Below are 19,379 nucleotides of genomic sequence, written 5' to 3'. Positions count from 1 at the left end.
TGTTGTTGTTGATGTAATGTGTTTGTTGATGATTTTAAATATTTTTACTGATGATTTTAAATGTTTTGTTGCCGACTTTAATGTTTTTAAGCTGTTGTATGTTGAACTTTTTGATCAGGCCTTTAGATACAACGCAGAAACCCGTTTCCCTGCGACGCAGGCCAGTGGCAAACACTACAGCTTAGGCTGCAAGAGAGGAAAATAATAAATGTCTAATTAAAAGTATAAAGTACACAGAGTCAGACATTATGCAAACGGAGGGTGCCAATAATGTCAGCTGTACATGCTAACAAAGGTTTGTGCAAACGTGTTGTAGTGCATAGAATGTAAACAGTGAGCCGTTTTGTCAAAGGTTTCTAGGTTGATGGTGTGGGGAAGAAAGAGTTTTTGATTTCACACTTGTGAACTTCCAATCTCAGGGAAGAAGTGTGAACAGTCAGGAGGTGGGTGGGTACTGAACTCCTGCAGACTGAGACGCTGAGACTCAAATCCAGCACTGATCAGGAAGGAAATACACATAAGGAAGACACAGCTGCTGATCTTCTACGACTCTTTAGTGGAGAGTGTACTTGCATATAGCCTGAACATTTGGTCCATAGGCTCCACAGGACAGGAAAGCAACACAGAGGACCATCAACATGGCCTGGATGGCAGATCTAACTGCCTCAAGAAAACCAGTATATAACAGGAAACCAATAAGTTTTCACATCCTCTATCACGTGTTTGACCGGTTGTCCTGGTGACAAAGTGGTGGCTTGTCCAGAATTATTTTGAATTTACAATTTGTAGGATTGTAGGTCTTTATGACTGGGGTTGGGGGTTGGTTCAAAGTGGCTGACTTTAGTAAGAGCGTTTGGCTCCAAATCAGTGAAGCCAAAACTCTCTCACCAAAGCCCATCAAGACCCTATCAAAACCTGAGAGCAATGAACAAGCTCTTTTGGAGCAAAAAAAAGTCATATTTCTAGCTGCTGCCCAGCATCAACGTAACCTTTGTTTGCTATGCTCGAAGCGACTTATAGAACCCCCAGTCATTAAGACCATCAGTACCCTCCAAACATACCCCCAACAGAGAATAGGGCTGTGTTCGAAATCTCATACTAACGTACTCTAGGCTGAGGTCAAAATGAGTAGGTAGTGCATTCCAATTAGATAGTATGGAAAGATTGAGTACGCAAGAAATAACCGGATATACACTACACTGTATATCGGGACGTATGCATGGTGGGCATATTAGTCATACTTAACCGCCCCATGATGCATTGTAAGCATAGGCGGAGTTTGAGATAATTGCCAGGCGGGGGCAAAATTAAAAAAAAAAACCAAGAATTAAATATAGAACGTCTCTAGATTCAAACTTTTTTTACTTGATTTTATTTCATGAACCTTTGAATTTTATATCGCCGTTTTTTATTTCCTAGTTACTGTTTTTTGGCACTTAAAATGATTGTATATTATGTAAATCATATCAAGAATCGGGAAAGCTGTAAGCGATGCTCCCCCTGTTCCCCCTGCAAACTCCGCGAATGATTGTGAGTGAACGTAAAATAGTCCTGGGACCGGCTAAGCTAAAAGGAAAACATCCCCGTTTCAAAATAAAATCATCTTCTATTAGTCTTCTATTAGTTTTTAACGCTTTTGTAAATAGGGCTCTTGTTTTGAAGTTAACCAGAAGTTTCGTCAGGAGCATAACAGCGGGTCTCCGAAAATCTCAGAAAAGTCAACATGAAATATGTTTCCGTGAGTTTTATGGATCAAATGACCACATGTTTAACTTGATATTCTACTTGGTCACTTTCTTGCATAAAATGTTTTCAGAACTTTCAAAGGTGGCAAATGAATGGAGATGTTTAGTTTCAATGTCTCACCATGTAACGGCATCATTCCAGTGCTGTCTTAGTATATTGTGTAATATATAATGTGCATTTTTAACATTTCTTTTAAGGTGTATATGCTGTGAACTAATGTGAATGAACCGTGGGATGATGAAACAAAGGCCTATAGTTAGTATAGTTTTTACCTCCATTGGTCAATCCTCCATTTGTCTGTATCTGTCAGTTTTTGGTCCTGTTTTGGTTTTTTTTTTGTCTTTTTTTTTTCTCTGTTATTGGTTGAATTTCTGTCATATATATATATTTTACACCCACATTTTACGAATGTGGAGAATCATGTGAACATTTATTACTATTGGTAACACGTTACATAATGCAGCCTCCCCACATAATGGCGTTAGGAGGCAGTTAAAATAATTGCAAACCATTTAAAGATCTCAAGCACCCTTCACAGAATTAACTCAGTTCATTGCCATTATTGCTCCACATTCCTGACAAATAAAACCAGGAAGCGTTGCAGCATTTTATTTAATCTGTATATTATTAGGTGATAAACAGCATTGCTAGAAGGTTTCTTTTTCATCATCCAATCCATGCACCCCCAATCAAAAACTGTACAGTATGTCAGAGTCTTGGTGGAAAGGATTTTTTTTCTTGCTTATCGCCCACTGACTGCTATGATTCAACTCAGCCTTTATAGCAGGGCTAAGAAGAGAAGAGCGTGGGATTAACTTGCTTCTCACAGACCCGCTCTCTCTCTCTGCTTTTCCATAGCGGCGAGCTGCAGAGCTACTTTCTCGACTGAAATGAAATCCTGCGTTTGTGCCGCCGATAAGGACGGAGCGGTGGAGAGGAACAGCTCAGTGGTGGGATGTGTGAAGGAGGTGGATACGGAAATGACCGACTGACTGACAGAATTGTGAATCATAGAGAGACGAGCAAGAGTTTCAGGCAGGTGGAGAATGTTTGTAAGTACGCTAAGAATGATTCCAGAAACATAAATAACAGATCAGAAACAAAAAAGAGCAAGGAAACTCAAATAAACTCCAAACTATGTGAATATTGACGGTGAAAGTAGCTATACTTCTACTACTGGATAAATAAATATAAAATAAATATTAGCACTCATAATATAATAAAAACACGAATAAATCATGAATATTAATATTAATGAAAATTAAATGTGAAAACAGGGGATTTAATCTGATTTATTGTTTTATTTGTTTAATCTGATTCATTGATTAATTGGCAAGATTAATGTTTGATTAAACATTATTTGTGGCTCTTCTATACATAGAGACTTTTAAAAGCTCCACTCGTTTCTCCCCTTTGATTCTCATAATTATCTTATCCAACTGAGTGACCTTTACCAGTTTGTGTAAAGGTCACACAGTGTAACTAACACACACACACACACACACACACACACACTTACACACATGCCTGTCACAACATGAACACACGGAGTGGAGAGTACCTGCTGCACCGTGACATCGGACAGCAGCTCGTGTCCAAATAATCGGGTAGATTCAGATCTGAACATATGTGCACTTGTTACACATCAGAACTGTGTGCAAACAGAGCCAGGGTTGCCAGGTTCTGCGTTTTCCTGTCCCTTGAGCAGTTAGGTGAACTCTATATTATAATATTTTCTTCAATGTTGCACTCAAAGCCCTTGATTTTCATATTTCTCTCAAATCCTTTCATCAGCATTCACTATATGTTCATTTCCCTACTTGTTTCAGATCAGTTACTTGTTCTCTGTGTGCCAAAAGAACCCTGATAGGAAGGAATGTAAAACGATTCCTGCACAGACTCTCAGAAAAGCCAGAAACACGTTCATGGATGATTTGGTTCATTTTTCAATAATTAGTCGTTTTACTTTGAAAAGAACTGATCTGTTCTTTAGTTTGTAAGTTTGTAACAGAGGACAGGAACAGATCTATTCTGGATATGTTTATAACCTAGGTTACCAAAGTGAGGTATGGGTACCCCCAGGGGTATGCAAATAGTCACAGGGGGTACATGAATAAAAAAATTAAATTGTAAACTAAAATATAAATCAACCAGCATTTTAGTGTAGTTTTTACATTCTTAATTTTTTTTTATTTTTTCATTCACATTATTCAGTTATAGAAGCTCAAAAATGGAGTAGGCTGAAGCTAGAAAGTCAGGAGCCTCCATGCATTGCCACAAATTACACATTAGCCGACTAACCATGGTTACAGATTATTACGTTTTTTTTTTTCTTTTCATCACAAATTTTTAGCGTCTCCAGACTATTTTTCCTTTCGAGTATTAGCTTATGATAATGTTTGATGTAGCCAGGATTAGTGACAAAGATACGCCAGCTCAGATATTTTCATACTTCATTTCATTTTAATCAGTATTTTTTTTTATTATTATAAATGACTAGAAATTTCAAGGGACCCCATTTGAATTCCAGGCGACCGCACATGGGGTCACAACCCCAAGGTTGAAAAACCCTGCCATTACATTACTATGTTTTTTAAGTGTGCAGCGGTACGTGGCCTCAGGTTAAAGGTCTGAAGGGGTACGGGACTGTGGAAAGTTTGGGAAACACTGGTCTATAACAAAGGACAGGAACAGATCTATTCTTTATACATCTGAAATGAAGGAAATCTGTAACTAAGGATGAAAACAGGTGTATTTTTTATACGTCTGTAACAAATGCCAGGAACAGATCTAATAATGACAAGACCACAGATAATAAACTATAATTATGAAATTATTTATATAGCTCTAATTACAAATACAGTCATCTCGTAGCACAAAACATCAAATTGTTAAGCAAAAATCCAACAATTTCTCATGAACGAGCATCAGCTATGTTAGGTTCATTTGTTTGTATTCAGATTATAACAGCTCCACATTCTAGAGTCTCTGTGCCATTAGACAACTGTGTTGTATCGATAAGTAGATTAAACTTTGATTTGTGTCTTGTACAAAGAAGATAAAGATCAGTTCTGAGGTCTGTACCATGAAGCTGGATTTTTTTCTTGTCGAGGTAACTTCAGGGGTCTGTACTACGATGCTGGTTAACTTCTTACGGGGTTAAATCACCATGGTAACTTATGCTGAATGGCTAACCTGGTCTGGAGCAAGTTACGTTGTGGATAACTGATCAGCGAGTATTCTCTTGGAAAATGGCCTGCCCATTCGAGAATAATAATAATACATAAGTTTTATACAGTGCTTTTCAAGGAACTCAAAGACGCTTTACGAATTGAAACAGACAGATAAAGAATGGGAGTGCTATTGTAGGTTGTAGGCAAAGAATGTAGAAGGTTGTGCAGGACATTATTTGTGCAGATCTGACAGGTGACAGGAGAGAAAGAATATTGATGGATGCAAGTCTTTTGCATTTTCCCATTGGCGTCCTACATGAAAGCTATAGACTTTTGATCTGATGGACTGCGCTACATTAGTCAACTGATGGAGTCAGACGTTGCAAATGTAGCACATCGGTCGCTTATGTACCGCAGACTGTGTGCATTGCGCAGAGGTTTTTTGCCACTGGTAGATTCATCAATCAAGTAAGAGCATTAGAAAACATTAGTGGTTGTACTAATTTAAACTTTTCTCAATGAAACTTATGGTGTCTTATAATCTCATGTGGGATGGATCGCAAGAAGAGATAAAATGATTTAATTCACTCAATCATTCATAGGTACTTCTATACATGCTGTTGGTGACCCTACGTGTATTAAAGTGAAACTGACTCAGAGTGCTGAGCGTGTATATTGTTCGATGATTTATTATTGTATAATCTCATGAATTAACATTTCCCACCAGCATTCCTTCTTTTCTGTCTTTTGCTGCAGAAACAGTGTTGTTTTAGGCCTAGATTGTAGATTTTATTTCTTATTTTTTAAGCATGATTGTCTGTTCCTCCATGGTAACGTAGGCTGCTCTGCAGAGTTTCCCTGTATTTGCTATTGGTTTGACGCTTCAAACTCCGCCCCTTTTATGTGAACATGCGCTGATCCAGATTGGAAACCCCTGGGTTAAATTACCGAGTTGATAACCAGCTTTGTAGTAAAGCTGATTTGGAAGGAGAATGTCTTGTAAAGTCAACCCAGCTAACAGAGAGATATCCTTGTTATGTTTTTCCAGCTTCGTACAGGGCTCTGCTGTGACATTCAATCTCGGTTCTACCAGCCGAACGAATCGTGGCTTGTTTGAGGGGCGGAGCCTGGAGAGACCTGGGTCTCTCATCAGAAACATACAGCCACACACTTAGGGCCTATACTACGAAGCTGGATTTCCTCTTATCACGCTAACTTCCGAGAGTTGTTCTGCGATGTCCGTTTATCATCCCATGGATTAATATTGTTTGATCTCACGCTTTTACGCATTAACAGTGTCAGCAGCTTCCTGCCTGTATTCCTTTCTTCCTGCTTTTTCTGCAGCAACACTGTTGTTTTTGGTCTGAATTATGGATTTAACGCTCTCCAGAATTTCTCTGTTTGTGATTGGTCTGATGCTGCAATCTCCACCCCTTTCACTGGAGTGCGCACAAAGCCTGGCTGAAATCACTTCGCTTAAGTGAATGTGTTTATATCCTGCTTTGTAGTACAGGTGCTCTGTGACGAAAAATGTTCGTTTAGGTGAAGCCCGCTAACGGAGGGATATCCCGGATATACTTATCCAGCTTTGTAGTACAGGCCCTTACCGTCCGACGCTGACAACAAACAACAATACTCAAAACAGAGCACAAACAAGAGAACTTAAAAACATAGAACAACAAAAATACACAAATTAAATAAAAGAAACAAACACAAAATGACACTCAAAACACTCAAATGACAACATAAAAATGAACCAAATAAATACACAAAATGACAACTAAAACACACAAAACTAAAGCGTAGCCTAACCATCAAATGTGGTGATACTTAGTTAAAGATTTCAAACTAAAGATGGTCCAATAATGGTTTTTATGCTAATCACTGATTGATCATAAAAGTAAAAAAAGAGTCATTAGTTAGTCCCACAGCACTATTTCTCATTAAACTATTCCAGACAACACTGTTATCAAGTGAATCAATGAGCAACATGTGACTCTACTGGTGCATTCACACCAAACGCGTTTCAGGCGTCAAAATCATGCCTCACGCCCCTAGTTGGATGCTTAGTGCTCATTGATCCAGACACTTGTCACAAACAAGTTGGGAAGAGAGTGCGTTGAGTGCGTTTTGGGGAGGGGCTTCTCTGTTGCTGGTGGTGTTCATACAGTGAATGATATTGTTACAAATACAGTTACGTTCATAATTCACCCAGTGACTGTGAAGTGGTGGGGAACAATGTGTTGAGAAGGCTGTGTTTCCGGTCAGATGTATTTTGGTGTGACTCACTGTGATGTTAGAGGGCTATAGAGAAGTGTGGTTGAATGCAGAATAAAGTTTGGAGTTCCTTACTGAACATGCCGTCTACGACTCATGTTCATCACTCTATTCTAGCAGAAGAGCGCCTGTCCATCTGTCTCCAGTTAATGTTGTTTTTTTTCATCATTCTGAATACGTCACGGTTGGGAAAAGCTCCTGATTGGTCGACGCGTCGCAATATGCCCCAAAAGTTCAACAATCCCAATTTTAGCGTCGGCCGCGTTGGAGGCGCCGGACGCACGTCAAAAGCTTTAAATCTCACAACGTGCCACCATATATTGTGTATGTACACCTGACGCTTTTGACACTTTCGACTCGTTTGGTGTTAACGTGCCATTAACCTATAATTTACTAACTTACCTCATTAGTTAGCATTTATTAGTTAGTGTTAGCATTTATTAGTTAGCATTGGCGTTTATTAGTTAGCATTAGCGTTTATTTGTTAGCGTGAAACAAAATAAATGTGTTTTTATAATATTAATGAATATAACATACAGAGTTATACAATACAGAGCTACCAAGGAAGCAGATCAAAAGCAGTATAAATACTCTAAAAGCCAGTTTAAATGTAACAAAAAAGCTAAAGCTACTCAGCCCTTACTTTTCTCAGCATTTAACACAAAATCCTGGGCAATGAAGTAATAATAATACATCTTTTTTATATATAGCGCTTTTTTGGACACTCAAAGACAGAATCAAGGCATTATTCTTTCACTCCACACTGAGTGATGGTAAGCTACTATTGTAGCCACAGCTGCCCTGGGACAAGGCTTCCGTCAGTTTGTCCCAGGGAAGCTGTGGCCATAGAGCGCCATCGGCTCCTCCGAACCACCAACAACACTCACTCACTACATTTATACTAGGCAATGTGGGTGAAGTGCCTTGCCCAAGGACACAATAACAGATACTGTCCCCCACTGTGGCACCTGGAATTCTCAGTGGTCTCCCATCCAACTACTAGCCAGGCCCTGACCTGCTTAGCTTCCGAGATCTAACAAGATCGGGCACAAAGTGGAAGTGACAGTACATTGTATCAATGACCTTTATGTAAGTATTTTTCAGACCCAGCAAAATCACCAGAAAAGGGGCTACATTTTAGCATACAAAACATAGGTTATGATGTTCGCTACGCCCACTGATTTTTTAAGGGTACCAGCAATCATTTCCCAAGTGATCAGAGCATCCCTTTCAAAACAAAAGGCAGCAGAACACGAAGAGCAAAGTGCGAGTGAAGCAGAAAGCCCAAAGAGTCCATCTTCAGCAGGACAGGAATATCACATGTGAGAACCACTCAACGTATGTTTCATTTATTAGAGTCCACCAAAATACACACACTGAAGTGAAGATGGACACAAAAAGCAGGATGAGGTTTGCTGCTCCCAATGACCAGAATAGGTAGCAAAAACACAGTTATCACATCATTCTGTTTCCAAATGTCCTCACAAGACATAATCAAACCTTTATTAACCCTTTAAGCAACCATAACTTCAACAATAAGGAATGATCTTGTTGCAGCTACTGCTCCATTAGGAACAGTAATAGTCCCAATAGAAAGACAGTTTACAACCAGCACGCAGTCAGCTCGGGATCAGAGCAGAGCAGATTACTGACAAACTAAGGCTGCGTTCACGTCAGTCCTTTTTTTGTTCAATTCAACCACACCAGGGTTCGGTTCTCCGTGAAGTCTGCATCGTTCGTCCATGCGGGAAAATACAACCAGCCAGTGGCACGGATCAAGTAAGCGGACTCTAATCCAGATGTAGACGGCCCAGTTGTAATTGAACTCTGGGTTGATTCCTTCTCCCTGAGAGCTGACGGATGGAGCTCTATGGTGGCAGTAGGACAGGCTCTATTGGACACTATTGTCCTATTTTTGAGATTATGCCCATTTGTTAATTGATCAAATAGAATATAGTAGAAAAATAATTTGGCCTAAATAAAAAAAGTCAGTAAACAAGTTCTGATGAACTACGACCGGGCCCGCGGAATGTCTCCGGGCCGAATAGCATGTACCATGTTCCCGAGAATTCAGTCAAATGACTTGGTTCCACCGAGTTAAACAAATGAAGTTGTGCGACGTAAAATCATAATCCACGTTGAATTGCCTTTGAAACGATATATCACACGACTATTTTCCCATAAATTTGGAAATTACCAGAAATGAGGTGTGGGCCCCCGGGCCCCATTTTTTAAAAAAAGGGCTCAGAGCGTCTCATCATATTCATTCATAGAGTATTCATGACGAACTGCATTCCGATCTAACGAGAACTAACGTCGGAGTAGTCATTTGAAAAATGGGGCCCCCGGCACACATACGGTGTAATGGGCCCCATTTATATATTGGTATGTGCCAATGATTCTGTACCACCAACCATCGTAATATTTGACTCGCAAATGAATGAGAAATTTACTTTTGTTTTTTTTCTTTTGGGGCCCCAAATCGAAAATCGGGCTGTGAGCGTCGATGTGTACACATCCCTAGATTTTACCTACCAAATTTCAGCCCAATCCGTTCACGAATAACAGAGGAGTAACGATATTAACTAGTGTACACAAGAAGAAGAAGAAGAACAAAGTGAGAAGTGTTTGGAATCCAGTAGCCCGGCCCAAAAATAAATAAACTACATATTTACACGACCATTACAGGGGAAAAAAATGTGACTGTGAGAAAAGTATCTGAAAGATAGCATGTTGTACTCTACAGATGATATGATGTCATTATGGTAATTCTACTCAGACGTGTGAGGGAACCCTTCGAAGCAGCCACTTTGTTTTGACCACAACATCAAAGAAAAACCTTAGAGAAGATACAGTAGCTGCTTAGCTTATCTACTATACCAGTTGTTCTCAAACCTTTTTGGCGTACGTACCCCCTTTATCCTATTTCTGAATCCAGGTACCCCCTTTTTCCATAGTTTTTTTTTTTTTTTTTTATCATTTTTGGTCATCTCCCAACTGGTGTGGGAAATTGTATTTTCAGTACTAATCGAGATCATTTCCATCATCATTATTATGATTATAATTTTTTACTAAAAATAAACATTATAAAACCACATACTTTTTATTTTTTTCATTTGTTAATTTACCATTCTCTCTCTCAAGTACCCCCTGTAGTGCCATCACGTACCCCATTGGTGAAACAGTGTACTATAGTGTATATTTTTCTACAACACATCTTCTCAATGTCTGGGTTGAGGCCCAAATTGTGTTGCACAACCCATTTTGTTCACAAAAAGCGAACCAACGTGCAAATATTTTGCTCTTATGGGGGACTTAACCCTTCACACCTCTGACAGCAAAGGTCCAATTTTACGAACTAGTAATAAGAAGTATTTATTTTTTATACTTTTATTTTTAAATTGATTTTTTTTTTTAAATTCTGTTTATTTTATTTGGATTTTGGAGATCAATACCGCCCTTATTCTTTTGTTTGTTGGGTTTCATGGCATTGAATTCAGTAAAGTTGATGTTCCTTAGTTATTTTTCAGAGAGTTGGCAGCCCTATCCACACACCCACAGCATGGACTGTCCTCCCCTCTCCACGCTGCAGGAGGTTCTGCAACTGTTTCATCCCACAGGCCACAGGACTGCTGAACACATCACGAACCACGCTACACACACACACGCAGACACCAAAGCTACACACATGGCTGCAGAGTTCATTCTACTGTTCAGTGCACCTTCTTTTTACAATTTTATTGCCTTTTATTACAGTTCCTACATTTGATTAACTCCTTACTTATTCTTTTTTTTTTTTTTTTTTTTTTTTTTTTTAAATTTCGATTGTAGTCATTCTGTGTTTCTTAGAGCCATGCATTTAAATTTTAAATGATGCTGTTCTTCTCTCGTGTGTTCTTTATGACAGTAAAGACTGTCTCTACTGAAGTGGAGTAGAAAGGTTCAATTTTGGGTGTTATGAACTAAAAGTAGATTAAATAAAAAAAGGTAATGTAATGTCAGTTATTTTGTGTGGGTAGCACCACTCCCCTCCATCCCCTTTCTATTAATTGCACCTCATACATTCACTTAACATACACATTCACACAGGGGATAACAGGGTGGTGGGTGGGTTTACACATTTAGGCCTGTCGGGTAGGGGCCTGGCCCCTCTGTTGATAGCTGTGCCACCATGTAAAGCACAAATACATCAACGTGGTGCAGTTGACCGTGGTGGGGGGGTGTTGTTGGGATGCTTTCTTATGTGGGCCTTGCTATCTGCAGGCCGATGGGTGAGTCCGGGCACCCTGGGCTGGGGGCTGCTAAACCACATCAGGTGTGTGCCATTGGTGTGCCTCCCTCTCGCGGTAGCTGCCGTCGGTCAGTCGCGCCGGTTGGCAGGAGTTTTTGGGGTTAAGGGTTGGGGTCGGTGGCGGGGTGCGCTGGGTCCTTGGCTCCTTTGGGTTTTCTCGGGTGTGTGTGTGTGGGGGGCGATGGCTGCCTCTCGGCCTGGGATGTCTGGGGCATCTGGGGGGGTGCTCGGTCGTGGGTTGCAGAAGTGGTTCTTGCACAAACACTGACATGGATGCACTGGCATGTCTTGGGCTGTGGGATGAACTCGTACTTGGCTAAACCTTAGACACGTAGATCCCAAACACCTGTTTTAGGTTTTTAGGTATAACCACTCACTTCTTTCCTCTGTTCTTGGTCACCACCATTATACTTAAGCTAGGTGCTGTGTCACTCGCTTCAATTTCCCCACACTTGTCTCCAGACTGGCTGAACGGATTACACAACACAATATGCACAACTATAACATCACATCTCACTCTGACTTTAAAGCAGTCAACTCTTCCTCATCCCTTTCATTTCCTACCCTGACTCCCTCTTCCCTGTTCCCTTCCCCCTCACCCAGGTGTAACACTGCCCTCTCTTTCTATACTCTCATTTAATAAAGTGTTTCTTACCCTTCCTTAGTGAGGGCTGGTGATTATCACAATTATGCAATAAAAAATGCATTTATTTAATTGCAATAACAAAACATGCATTGCTGTCTAAAAAAAAATTGCACTTCTTGTAATGATGACCTTCGACAACATGTGCAGACAAAGTAAAAATATGTAAATTAAAAATAAAAAAAATACATGTGCACTTTTTCATACCTGATTACCAATTATTAAAATTGTTACTATATTTATTATATGAAGTATCAGCCTGTGTATTAACTGGAATGCCAGGCATAATATAGTCTAAGAAGAACTCAATGTTCCTAAAGATATTTTAATTATTGTAATAATTATGAAATCCATTATTAATATGTATCATGTATTCTACAAATGGATGGTTAAAGTCAGTCATTTAAGTTTAGTGGAAATGGTCACACTGGAAAGTGATCTTTATCCATCTCATCACACACCAACACAACACCTCTTACCAAACCACAGCACATTCTACACACCTCATTAACACACTAAGTGTAAATAATGTGGTTATACTACTCAATAGTTATTCAAGTGTTTCATTATATCCTTCACATCATATGTTGTTCAATTACACATCTTTGTAATACCAGTAATTTCATGAATTAAACTTTGTCTTGTTTAACTGACAGGACCTTGGAATCAATGTCAATAGTAAATCATTAGTGTCCCTTTTCATCAATCATACAATCAGTGTTGTGGTTTTTGTTGTTGTTGTTATTTTGGTTTGGGGTATTTTGCTTTTACTGTTTTTTTCTTCTTTGTGTCGTGTCTGTGAGTTTTTTTAAGGCACTATATAAATCTATTGTATCATTATTACCCTGCGACAAGGTTGTTTCTTGCAGTGCGTAAAGATGTTTTGACTCTGCTTCTTTGATTATAATTACCGTAATGGTGTGAGTGACTATACCATATAAAATAAAATGGTGATCCTGTATGAATGTTGAATTGAAACGTTTGAATTTCATGTGATAAAAACAATTTTGGCATCATCAAGGCTAAACTGATCACTTTTAGGTGATTGTGAAGGGTTGATTTAATCAGTCATTGTGCACCTGACATTCATTCGTCCTTTCATACAAAATTGCACAGAATGGATTCTTCTTTAAACAAAATAAAGCTTAAAAGGATAAAACAATCATATGAGATATTGTGATTTACCTCAAATGTGAGAATGACAATAATTTGATCTCTAATTATACGCTAAAAATGATATGAATAATTTAAAATAAGATTTTTTGGTAACACTTCACTTGAAGTTGTATACATAAGGCTGACATTACGCTGTCATTAGCATGAATAAGGTATAACAGCTAACCCTAAACTAGGGGTGGGAACCTCTGGGTACCTCACGATACGATACACGATACTAAGCTCACGATAACGATTATCTCACGCTATGATGATACTGCGATTATCGATGTATTGGTCATAAATCAATCTACGATAATCTATGACATAACAAGAAGAAGAAAAAAGATTAAGTGAAAAAATACAATTTTTATTTTATATCTCTGAAAGACAATAAAATGAAAAAGTGTCCTATGAACAGTGACACTATTTTAGTGCAACATTTCTGTAAATAAGTGTCAACATACTAATGTAAACAAATAAATATCTCCAATAGTGGTTTATGTAAACAAAAAATGGGGTCTTTCTTACCAGTGACACCAGTATAGTGCAATATTTCCAATTGGTTCCTTCAACAAACAGTGACAACATTTCTGTGAAGACCTACCTGCACATTTTAGTGAAAAAGCAGAAATCGTTTTGAAGAAAAAAAATTAAAAAAAAGAAAAGAAAAAAAAAAATACATATATGTATATGTATATATATATAATCGATACTTAGCACAAGTATATCGATAATCGATCGTCCGAAAAAATATTGAGATATATTGCCGTATCCAGATATAGTCGCACCCCTATCCTAAACCCTAACCCAAAAAATGTTAACGCAGCTCCAAAGGTGTCATTATTTAGCAAAAGTTGTCATAATTTAGCGAACAACACTTAATGGCGGCCTTCATGCCACCTTATTCATGCTAATGACAGCGTAATGTCAGACTTATGTATCAAACGTCACGTTTTGTTTTCCAATAAAAATCATGTTCATTTCTACAGATAGTATTCTCTCTAAAGTTACCTTATGTGGCTTTTATTCATTCATTCAACATTAGGATGTGTGTTCATTGTAGTGCCTCACAACTGAACAGCAGAAGTCAATAAATGGAAACAGAAACTAATGAGCCTCTCAGACATCTTTGATGATCTGTGGGCCTGAGTTTCAGCAGCAGAGCTTCGTTATCCTGTGACTTTCATCATGGATCGGAGAAGAAAGAAAGAAAGGAAGCGAGCGTGATTTGCCTCACAGAGAGGGCCCGTGTGAAAAGTCTGGAGAAGCTCAGAATGACACTTGTGTCATGAGGACGAGTGTTGCTTTGTTAATGATAGCACATAGTGTTGCCTCAGAGGGACACTTTCATAGCACGGAAGCTCACATTGATCAGGAACTGATCGTCATCAACTGATCTGACGTATGCAACAGCTGGAGAGGAGACCCTTTGATTATATCCAAAGTCAGATACCGATACAGAGGTACCATGGATCACTTTATGGGTTTTATAAATGCTGAGAAAAGCAAGGGCTACCTGACTTTAAACAGGCGTTTAGCCTTCTTGTTCAACTTAATAAAGGTTTGTTTAGGGTTGATCCATCCTCAGTACACCCATCAATCCATCCATTCATCCATCAGTCCACCTATCCATTCATCCATCCATACAGAAATATCTATGGTAACACTTTACTTGAAGTTTCATACATAAGGCTGACATTACGCTGTCATTATTATGACAAAACACCTGTGATTAACATCAATAAGGTGTCGTGTAGGCTGTCATTAACCCTTTGTTACGTTAACCCCCAATCCTAACCATGTCCCACCTAATCCAAAAAAGGCCAACATAGCTCCAAAGGTGTCATAATTTAGCAAACAACGCTCAATGAGAGCCTCCTTCATGACACCTTATTCATCCTAATGACACATAATATACATTAGTGGGATCCTCCTAAATACATCTCTTTTGTGTCCACATACCATAAAATTTACAGTATCATTTGTGTATTCCTGGTTTTTCAAAAGAAAAGTAAAATGACAGGAAGTATATTTCCTATAAAAAATAAATTAAATATATTGGTAAATGTGACATGTCAGATCCATCCTTGTCATTCCCATTGAAACCAGTGAGGACAATAGGTCCTACAGCTCTAATGGAATTATGAATAATCATCAGAAAACATGCGGAGAGGCTGCATGTCCCTTTAACCCTGAGAGCCAGGGAGCTTCTCTGAGCTCACAACTTTCCAGCGATGCAGAAGATCCAGCAGGACTGACACGCACACGCACGCACGCACACACACGTACACACACATATAAGCACGCACACACACAGCGGCTGTGACTCATTCCCATGACAGTCCTGCACTGCAAGCCTGCTTCCAGCGGGAATGACGGACCTCTAGTGCTCTCTGAGAAGGATTCCTCCAAACACACACACACACACACACACACACACAGGTGTTCTCCTGGAAACAACATCCATCACTGAATCTCTCACACCACACCATACCATCATCATCATCACCACCATCATCATCATCATCACCATCATCATCATCACCATCACCATCATCATCATCATCATCATCATCATCATCACACCTCCTCCGCATGCAGCAGCCGCAACATCAGCAGCACCGGGTTCGGTAGCACCACTGACCGACACACCGGACTCAGCACCGGTTCCAAAGTGTCTCTAAAGAGCTGGAAACGGAACCGTAGCACGGGGACGTGCAGCAGCAACTCACCTCCAGCAGCTCGTCACAGCATCTCTGAGCGCAGTAAATCCGAGGGAGCGACGCGGCGGTTGCAGTCACTGCTGGAATGATGCTGTGCGTGCGTGTGCGCGTCAGCGCGCGTGTGCGTGCGTGCGTGCACTCAGGAGGCGCAACCAGGCAGTCCGACAAGTGCGGTAAATGTGTCACAGACACGCAGGAACTGCACGAAATCTATAGCCGCGCATTCTACAAAATAAAAGGACAGGCTCGTAATCAGCTGCTTATGACCCCCACAATAAAAGCTCATTATTTACAACTCAAATCAAGGGGAATGTTCAAATGATCCAGCTTATACTGTGAATACAGAGATATTTTTAACACAATATCATTGGACACTGGAATTATTCACATGCACTCGGCCATTTAAACTGTCAGCATACACTTAATCATTTTAAAAATGTTTTGTTGTCACAGATGTAATGAATATTAGAAGTGTCCCGATCCGATATTGATATTGGTCCAATATCAGCCAGAAAACGAATATCTTATTTTATCGGACTGCATATATTATATTTATTCAATTGTAGAATATTGTAGATCAGTGACATGCAGTCAGGGTAGGCAAGGTAGTGCCTACCCAAGGGTGAATTGATATTTTGATTATTTGTTTTAATTATAATATAATTATAAATTATTTATTTTTCCATTTTCGATAGCCTACAGTACCTATAAGTTTGAAAGTTTTGTGCGTTTCATAGCCCAAATGACTAAACATCACTATTTCCTGGTACGGCAGAGACGCTGCACAGTCTCACTCCGCTGTAAGGCAGGAGGAGGCCACGCCCCCTCCCAAAAGCACACGACTACTCTGCCTCTGTTCCCATAGCGTGTTTTTATGTGTTTGCGCATGCGCAGTCAGTTCCCCAAGATGAAAACCATTTACGTATAAAGGCAGCTCTCTATGCTGCCTTTGGACATACCCGCGCTATGCTAAAGGTTATACATAAGTTCACAGTGCATTAGTGAATTGATATCACGTGACCGCTGCTGCTACGTTTTCTAGCTAGGGGTGTGCCATCTAAGGATGGCTCGGTGAGGAGACACTGATGCCAGGACGGCACAGATGCCTCTTGGCCAACTTTGAAATCATAGGATACAGCACTTCTTTCAAACACTAGTGTTTAATCCGGATGAGTGAATCTCCTGCTCAGAAATTGTAGCTAAAGAGTTAGCTGCTGCTATCGCCTCCTTCACCCGGTCCATCCCTTCAGATGTCCGAGCAGAATGCGCAACTTGAACTTTCGTTCCGCGAGCAGCGATCATGTTCCTGTCATTTAGTTATTATGGAAAAACATTTTTTTTTTTAACATTTATGAATCATTATTGAATAATCACGTGTTGAATCACAATGAATCCAATAATCAATGTATTGGCACACTTACGTTAATAACTGTCATTTGAAGTGGTTGTTTTATTATTTGGAATTTACTGTGCCACCTTAACCTGAGTCTGTGTCAATGCAGTGCCCCCCTAACCAAAATTTCCTAGACTCGCCCCTGGTGATGATCATGCAGGCGAAAACAAAGGGACTCTAAAGGCAGGCACGTATAGGTCTACACCGTTATTTTTAGCCCAAGGTTGAGTGTGGATGTTTAGTCTATATAAAGGCAGTAGTACAACAGGCAACACGGTCCAACAATCCCTAGGAGAGTAATCACAGGGTAATCTATGCACCTGGGAAAATGAGCTGATGAGCTGCAGCTGGGAGACACGGCGATTAGCAGAGCTTGGAGCGGGAGCCGTGACAACCGGGCTGATACTAGTTGGATAATGGCACGGGGAAATAAATGTGAAACAAATAAATAAATATTGTTTTTACATCACATGTCAGTGTGTCTAATACTGTGCAGGCACAAAGTCAAATGTGTGTGTGACAGACATGGGATACACAGACACCCACCCTGAGGGCTTCCCTGACTTGGCCTCATCTGTTGAGTGTTTAAGGAGGATTTCTCTGAAATCTTTCACAAATCCTCAACCATCTGAGCAATAGTTTGTCGAAAAGATTTCTGAGCAAAACACAAGGCAGCAACAAGGAAAAGCAGCTTTGGATGAAAATGGGAGATCTGTTCCTACAGCAGCACATTCACATTCACTGTGTATATACTGTAGGACTGTATCAGTGTTCACTATCCATCAGTACACTCTTAAAAAAATGTATTTCAGCTGTTGTTGAGTAACTTAAAGTTCTGAGTGAGTTTCATTCAGATTTCTGCTTTAGGAAAGGAAGTCTGCAACCTGCTATTCTCATTTGAGAAAACCTGCATCAATCAGGTTTCTTGCGATGCTGTGCATCTGATAGAAAATGATCTAGAATAACATCAAATTTTATGTTTAGTTTTAGATTTTCTGCCAACTTAAAACTGCAAAATTAGTTATAAAGCAAAGAAAATGTAAATTTAAGTTTACTAAAGTATTTTTAATTGAACAATCATGCAGGTTAGGAGCAGAGTGGTGGAATAATGGTTATGGAAGCAGACTTATAACCAGAGGGTTGCTGTTTAGATCCCCTTCGTAGGTCATCAGTCTGGGTCCTTGAGTAACACCCTTTACTGTAACTGCTCCACGGTGCTGCATCCTCAAGGAGGCAGAAGGAAAAGAAGAAGAAGATAGTATCAGGTGAAAAAGGAGCAGTATTTTACTTTTGGGTTATTGGATCTAAAATTGAAAGCTTTAAGTTGACATACTGCCACTTTAAGTTGGACTAATGCAAAACATTGATTTTAGAATAATTCAATTATTAAGTCCATTTCTGACAGAAGCGTGACTGCCAATAAGCCTTTTCACACTCTGGAACTGCACGTGTGCGATTACACCTCTCGTTATAGGTTGAGAGGTGTAAAAACGTCAACAAACTCGGCCGTTCTGTTGATATTTCCAACCTAACGTCGTTTGTCATTTTAGTCAAGAAATCTTTAGTGTTTTAATAGTGTTTATATTATTATTATTATTCATATTCGGACTCGGGGATCAAACAGGGCTTTACGCTGATACCACTTTCGGCACAATCCGAGCACTTTTGAAAACCTTTTGCTTTCACTCTCCTTCTTTTATTGACTGCAGTCAAGAAGAAGGATCCCATTGCCCTATTAACCCTAACCTCATGAGGTTACCCCCTGGTAGACAAAAACACCGACTTCCTGGGTCTCCAGTGGACGCAATTCAGACTCTACTCAGGAATTTTGCACCTATCCGAGCACTTTTGAAAACCGATGGGAGAAATCAGTATCAAAATGAGAGACGTCCCTTACTTCCATACTCCTTCTCCCATTGAAGGGACTTGGTCTCTGAGCGACAAGCCCTGATTTCCAGGGCCTCCAGTGGACCTG

General features: G+C 39.7%; 1 protein-coding gene across 3 annotated transcripts in view; it reads right to left on the bottom strand.

Annotated features, from left to right (window-relative positions):
- Positions 1-16,105, bottom strand: part of LOC114478707 (disks large-associated protein 1-like) — a 68,747-nt gene extending 52,642 nt beyond the window's left edge. For 2 of the 3 annotated variants that reach the window (XM_028471870.1, XM_028471871.1), the window contains exon 1: positions 16,021-16,085. The gene's annotated coding sequence lies outside the window, so the exon portion shown is untranslated. Of the gene's footprint in view, positions 1-16,020 lie in introns of all 3 variants that reach the window. The other variant, XM_028471869.1, reaches the window with a different exon arrangement.
- Between the last annotated feature and the right edge of the window lie 3,274 nt (positions 16,106-19,379).

Source organism: Gouania willdenowi, chromosome 17 (genome assembly GCF_900634775.1).
Source record: "Gouania willdenowi chromosome 17, fGouWil2.1, whole genome shotgun sequence".
Taxonomy (NCBI): Eukaryota; Metazoa; Chordata; class Actinopteri; order Blenniiformes; family Gobiesocidae; genus Gouania; species Gouania willdenowi.
Note: the sequence above shows the minus strand (reverse complement) of the source record. Positions and strands in the feature narration are given on the sequence as shown.